The sequence below is a fragment of the Tympanuchus pallidicinctus genome, unplaced genomic scaffold (genome assembly GCF_026119805.1).
Source record: "Tympanuchus pallidicinctus isolate F22 unplaced genomic scaffold, pur_lepc_1.0 scaffold29, whole genome shotgun sequence".
NCBI lineage: Eukaryota > Metazoa > Chordata > Aves > Galliformes > Phasianidae > Tympanuchus > Tympanuchus pallidicinctus.
In genome coordinates, this window is record NW_026294746.1 from 6,877,366 (window position 1) to 6,884,222 (window position 6,857).

The following is a 6,857-nucleotide window of genomic DNA, read 5'->3' on the forward strand; positions in this document are numbered from 1 at the left end:
TCTGCAAAGCATGCGAACTCCACAAAATACAGATATTTTTTCTTACAGTCAGCTCACCAGGCTCCCCTGGTTTTACTGACAGATAGGGCTGCAGGTCACCTTGCTCAGGGAACTGTTACGGCAGGGATTGTGCAGTGCATTCCCCCCTGGAGGTTTTGTTCACTCAAGACGTAGAAATGTCAAGAAGTCACCCCTGGTAAATATTTAACGAGACCCCACAGCAAACGAGACCCCACCCTGCGGAGCCCATCCTGCTCACCACGCTCCTGGGTCGCTGCGCCCCCTGGTGGCCGCCTTTGTATCTGCGGGCGAAAGGTGAGAAGGGGCCCAAGTGAAATGGAAAAGGCAAGAAGGCTTCAGAAGGACTGAGAATAAGGAGGGGGAAGGGGGAGAGTTAGAGGTAGTTTATAGCAGTAAGAATGTAGAGCTTGTCAGAAAATGAGGGATGGCAGATGCTGGGTCTGGGATAGTGAGGGGGATGAAGGCCATACTGATAAGGTTTGAGAGCACCCGAGGACATTTGGCAGGGAGGAGATGAGATGTCCACAGGGCTAGAAGAAACCAGTTTGGGGGGATGCCCCCCTGAAAGGTCAGAAGCTTACAACGAGAAAGGTCAGAAGCCTTTGTGAGGAAGACAAAAAATCTTCATCCCACGACACACTGCGCACGCACAAGAGGGGAGGGCCTGAAAGCTAATGAACTCTTGGAGGTGTAATGAATATGGATCCGAATTTCGGGAAAACTATTGATTATGCATGAGTTTGGCCTGTATCTGTAGCACCATTTTTCCAGATGGTGTGCAATTTAGGTGGATCTATCTTGCAATCTTACTTGGGTTACAGAGTTTGATTCCGCACATCAATACCCCAGTGTCTGATTTGCAGCCCACATCTTCCCTTCTCAAGAGCAGCATTCTGCTCCTGCAAGCTGTGTCAGCTTTCCAGCCACTCCTCCCCAAGCCCGTAGGGTTGCTGGTGTTGTTGTGACCAAAATGCAGGACCTGACAAATGACTCTATTAAAATCAAAGTTTGCCTTGGCCCATCGAGGCCCTCTGCAGTGTCCTTCTCCCCTCAGGCAGATCAACACTCCCTCCCAACTTGGTGTTGTCTGCAAACTTACTGAGGGTGCATGCAATGCTCTCATCAAGATCATTAATTAAGATGATAAATAGAAGCGGCCCCAGTACCGAGCCCTGGGGGACACGACTTGCAACTGTCTACCAACTGGATTTAACTCCACTGACTACAACTCTTTGGGCCCCACCAGTGTTTCACTAGCAGAGTGTGCGCCCATCCAAACAGAGGGCAGTCAGCTTCTCCAGAAGAATGCTGTGTGGGACAGTGTCCAAGGCTTTCCTGAAGCCCAGGTAGATCACATCAACAGCCTTACCTTCATCCACTAAGCGGGTCACCTTGTCATCAAATGACATCATTCTATGTGGGAGGAAAAGTTATACAAGTCCCATGGGACCAATGTGAGTAGAAATGGGGTGGGGAAGTTGAGGAGGACATTTGTACACACAGTGACAGAAGAAAGCTCATTAGGGGACATCCTGGATCAATATCAGTTGCCAAGTGCTGCTTTAAATTCTTGTTCAAACCCAACTATAAAAAAATAAATAAATAGATTTCTTAAACACACATCATTCTCTTCCTCTTTAAGCTCTCTCCAGATGCCTCTCCAGATTGCTGAAAAAGTTCTGAACACCTGAAGAAGATGACAGGAAGGCACACGGCACAGGCTGGGCTCTTCACGTTGTAATGGGCCCCAGGGGGCATTTGCTGCTGAGTCCATCAACCTCTGGTGCAGAGAGAAGATTGCACAAAGTGCTCAAGAAGATCAAGTCAAAAGGAACAGTGAAGTTTCTTGGAGTATTAATGGGCCCCACTGAGGGCCATTCACAAGCAAGCTTCCCCTGGGACTTGTTAGAGCAGAGAATTGGAAGCCATGACTGCAGGCAGACCAAGGCACTGGGATGGTGGGCCCCTCACTGCAAGAAAGATATTGAGGCCCTGGAACGTGTTCAAAGGAGGGCAACAAAGCTGGTGAGGGGTCTGGAACACAGGGCTGCTGAGGAGAGGCTGAAGGAGCTGGGAATGTTCAGCCTGGAGAAGAGGAGCTCAGGGCAGACCTCACTGCTCTCTATGACTGCCTGAAGGGAGGCTGTAGTGAGCTGGGGGTCGGCCTCTGCTCTCGTGTCATCAGTGATAGGAGCAGAGGGAATGGTTTCAAGCTGCGGCAGGGGAGATTCAGGCTGGACATGAGGAAGTGTTACTGTTCAGAAAGGGTGGTCAGGCAGTGGAATGGATGCCCAGGGAGGTGGTGGAGTCACCGAGCCTGGGGGTGTTCAAGGAAAGGCTGGATGTTGTGTAGAGGGACATGGTTTAGTGTAAGCTATTGGGAATAGGTGAACGGTTGGACTGGGTGATCTTTTAGGTCTTTTCCAACCTTGGTGATTCTATGATTCTATGATTCTATGGTGGCTGTGATGCTGAGAAAAGCCTCCTTTGTCTTATGGAGCAGAAAGACCAAGCCCTGATCCCCAGAGCCTTGGCAGGGAGATCTTGTCCCTCATGCTGGCTCAGGGCCCTTCCTGAAAGAGAAGGGGACAGCAGCTGCCAGACTCTGCATGGGATGCAAGGATGCCATGAGGCCCAAGTCCCATGTGGGCAGTGTGTCTCATCCCAGGATGTGGGATGTGAGGAGGGCCCAGTCTGAACAAGCAGTCAACCCCAATGAAACTTTGAACTTCAGATTTTCAGTTCTGGTGCCTTCCTTTGGACAGTCTCCAACAGTTTTATCTCCTCTATGTTCTGTTGTGCCCAGAAGTGCACCCAGTACTCCAACAGTGCGGAGCAGATCAGGACAATTCCTTCCGTCACCCAGCTGGCAATGCCATGCTCAATGCACCCCAGGGGACAGTTGGCCTTGCTGGCTGCCTGGGCACACTGCTGACTCATGTTCAGTTTCATGTTGACCAGGACCCCAATCCCTTTCAGTGCAACTGCTCTCCAGTGTCCCATGTTCTTTCGTGTGTATGTCCAGGGTTGCCCCTACCGAGGTGCAGAATCAGGCACTTGTTCTTTTTACACTTCATGTGGTTGGTGCTTACCCTGTTCTCTAACTTGTCCACATCTCTCTGGAAGTCTTCTCCACCCTCAATGGAATCAACAGCTCTTCCCAATTTGGTATCATCAGCAAACTTGCTCAAAACATCTCAAAGTCCTACATGCAAGTCATTGATGAAAACATTAAAGAGAAGTGCCCTTAAATGGAGAACTAGGGGACCATGCTAGTGACAGTCTTTTAGCCTGATGGACCCCATTTACTGCAATCCTTTGGTCCGACCCATTGGCCAACTGCTCACGCATCACATTATGTTTCTGTGTAGCCATTTGCAGGACATTTGTCCCAGAGTGATACTGTGAGAAATAGTATCAAAGGCTCTATTGAAATCCTGAAGGATAACCTCTGCTGGCTTCCCTTGGTCAACTCAATAGGTGATGTTGCCATAAAGGGCCATTAAGTTAAACAGGACCCTCCCCTCGTGGACTTGTGTTGGCTCTGACCAATGACAGAACTGTCCTTCAGGTGTTTCTCTGCAACTCTCAGCACCATTTTCTCCATAAGTTTACCAGGCATTGAAGAAAGACTGACAGCTCTGTAATTGCCAATGTCCTCTTTCTTCCTCTTCCTTAAAATAAGGACAAAGTTTGCCATCTTCCTGTCAACTGGGAACTAGCATGACCCTAGACTTCTTCTGATGCCACTCAAATCAGAGCACAGAGAGAACTCAGGTGTCATCAATGAAAGAATGTAGATGTGTCATAGCTTTGTAATGCCTTGAACTCCAGAGTATGCCACAGATACATATATAGTGGAATCACAGAATGATAGAATCATATAATCATAGACTGGTCTGGGTTGAAAAGGACCACAATGATCATTCAGTTTCAACCCCCTGCTATGTGCAGGGTCACTAAACACTAGACAAGGCTGCCCAAAGCCACATCCATCCTGGCCTTGAATGCATCCAGGGATGGGGCATCCACAACCTCCTGAGGCTAAAGGTGAATATATACTATGTATATCATGGATGCATAAATGCATGTCTTCATTCTTCTTCTTCTTCTTCTTCTTTTTTCTCTCTGTCTTAATAAATAATATTATCTCAACCCACAGATTTAGCTTTGTGGTTTTATTTCAGTTTTCTCCCCCTTCCACCAGGAAGAGGGGGACAGTGAGCAAATAACTGTGTGAGCCACCTTTCGTGTTAAACCACAATACCATCCTGAGTCCATAACAGATCACCTTGGGACTGTGAAACCCATGACTCAGTGAAGAGCACCAGAAGAACTCAAGGTCTTGTCATAGAGCAGCGCCTGAGGTATATTCCTTACAGCAGATTTGGAAGAGGCCTCCACTTCTCTGGTCCTGCTCTGAAGAGCTCTTGTTATGGTGGTGCCAGCAAGGAGACCAGCTTGTGGTCGCAGCAGTTCATATTGCCAACTACTGACTGCAGCCCCGGAGTGCTGCTGTAGGGACAACAGCACTGACATGAGACCTTCAGGTCTGCACAAATGCGAGGACATGAGAGCAGTGTGGCAGCGTAAAGAGACCAGCAATGAAAAGAGCGTGTTGTGCTGCTGACTGTGGCTGTACCTCCCCCAGATCCAGACAAGGCAGGAAGGGAGAAGAGCTAAGGAACAGTATTTTTTGCAAGGTTTTATAGTGTCATCTAATATATTTGGGTAACGTGGTTGTGTTTTTACCTGAGCTCTTGGAGTGAGAAAATTGATTATTGTATTACGCTTACACAAACACACAAAAAAGTCATACGCACATAAAATATAACGAACCATCACTAGAATGATGTGAGGATGATGTGCACTTTATTGAAACTGGGATATTGCATATAGCAACAATTTGCTGAGGGCATACTTGATTTCCTTGTTCCTCATGCTGTAGATAATAGGATTCAGTGTCGGAGGAACCACTGAGTAGAGAATTGCCACCATCAGATCCAGGAATGAGGAGGAAATGGAGGAGGGCTTCAGGTATGCAAACACCACAGTGCTGAGAAACAAGGAGACAACAGCCAGGTGAGGGAGGCACGTGGAGAAGGCTTTGTGTCGTCCCTGCTCAGAGGGCATCCTCAGCACGGCCCTGAAGATCTGCACATAGGACACAACAATGAAAACAAAACACGCAAATACGGCAAGAACACTAAGCACAATGAAACCAATTTCCCTGAGGTAGTCTGATTCAGAGCAGGAGAGCTTGAGGATGTGGGGGATTTCACAGAAGAACTGATCCACAGCATTGCCTCGGCACAGTGGCTGAGAAAATGTACTGATAGTGTGCAGCAGAGCATGGAGAAGCCCAGTGCCCCAGGCAGCTGCTGCCATGGTGGCACAAGCTCTGCTGTCCATCAAGGTCCCGTAGTGCAGGGGCTTGCAGATGGCAACGTAGCGGTCATAGGACATGATGGTGAGGATGCAATACTCTGCTGACATCAGAAAGACAAACAGAAAGGTCTGGGCAACACATCCAGCGTAGGAGATGTGCCTGGTGTCCCAGAGGGCATCGGCCATGGCTTTGGGGAGAGTGGTGGAGATGCAGCCCAGGTCGAGGAGGGCGAGGTTGAGCAGGAAGAAGTACATGGGGGTGTGCAGGCGGTGGTGGCAGGCTACGGCTGTTCTGATGAGGCCGTTGCCCAGGAGGGCAGCCAGGTAGATGCCCAGCAAGAGCCAGAAGTGCAGGAGCTGCAGCTGCCGCGTGTCTGCCAGCGCCAGGAGGAGGAACTGGCTGATGGAGCTGCTGTTGGGCACCTGCAGTTCCTGCTGGGCCTGGAGTCCTGTGCAGAGTGCAGGAGATAATGACGAGTCAAGAGCTTTTTCAGAGACACTCCACCCCTATACTATAACAGTGTTTCTTTCTCTTAGGACAGGGTTCATTGAACTCCATAACTTGAATTTACACGAGCTTCACCATCCCTTGAGAAGTGGAAGATGAAGGAGCTCTTGCTTTCCTCTCATTGCCTAATCATATCCCAGCCTCCTGGATACTTTCTTCCTATGACATATTTCCATTCATGTATCTTTCGTCTGTCTGCACTCAGAGTGCCCATTCCTACCTCTGTGCACTTGAATTTCTACTAGAGAAAGCTGCCTGTTTGCTGGACAAGTGCATTATTCATGTCTGCAGAGAAGCATGGAAATTTCAGCTGGTGCAATCCTTTGGGAGAAGAGGGGCTGAAAGCACATGAGGAGTTTGTGCGTGTAACTGCAGGCTGAGAAACGTCCAGTTCAGGACTCTTATAGCTGCGTTCATATTTCACATCTCCTTTCAGATCTCTGCCTCCAACTCATTCTCCTTCCCTAAGGACAGGTATGGGAAAATCCCTGCCTTGTCTCTCCTCTTGCAAAGTGCCCTTGGAGACACTCTGGCAGCGCTGAAGCTGTGATCCCCATGCCCCCAGCAGCAGAAGGCTCCTGCCCTGCCCTGCCCTGCCCTGCCCTGCCCTGCCGAGGGGCTCCTTCCCCCCACACATCTCCCCGCAGCGCCCTGGGCAGCTCCCCAGGCAGGCTGAGCACCGAGCCTGGCAGGCGGCAGAGTCACAGCCTGCAGTGAGACTGACCTTGTCAGAGGCTGCCAGCGATGCTCCTCCAGTGAGCTCACAGCCTGCTCACACCATGCACATCCTACAAGCTCTCTCTCCTTGCTCTGCTCTCCTCCTGTCACCTGCAGGCTGTGCTGTGCACAAGAGCTGCTCCTGGGCACAGCCGTCTCTCTGCAGCACTGCCCACTTTTATGAGCTCCCTGTGTCCCAGCAGCCCGGCCCAGCTCTCCAGCA

General features: G+C 49.9%; 1 pseudogene; it reads right to left on the reverse strand.

Annotated features, from left to right (window-relative positions):
• Positions 1 to 4,892: 4,892 nt before the first annotated feature.
• LOC128085008 (olfactory receptor 14A16-like) lies at positions 4,893 to 6,343 on the reverse strand (annotated as a pseudogene).
• Between the last annotated feature and the right edge of the window lie 514 nt (positions 6,344 to 6,857).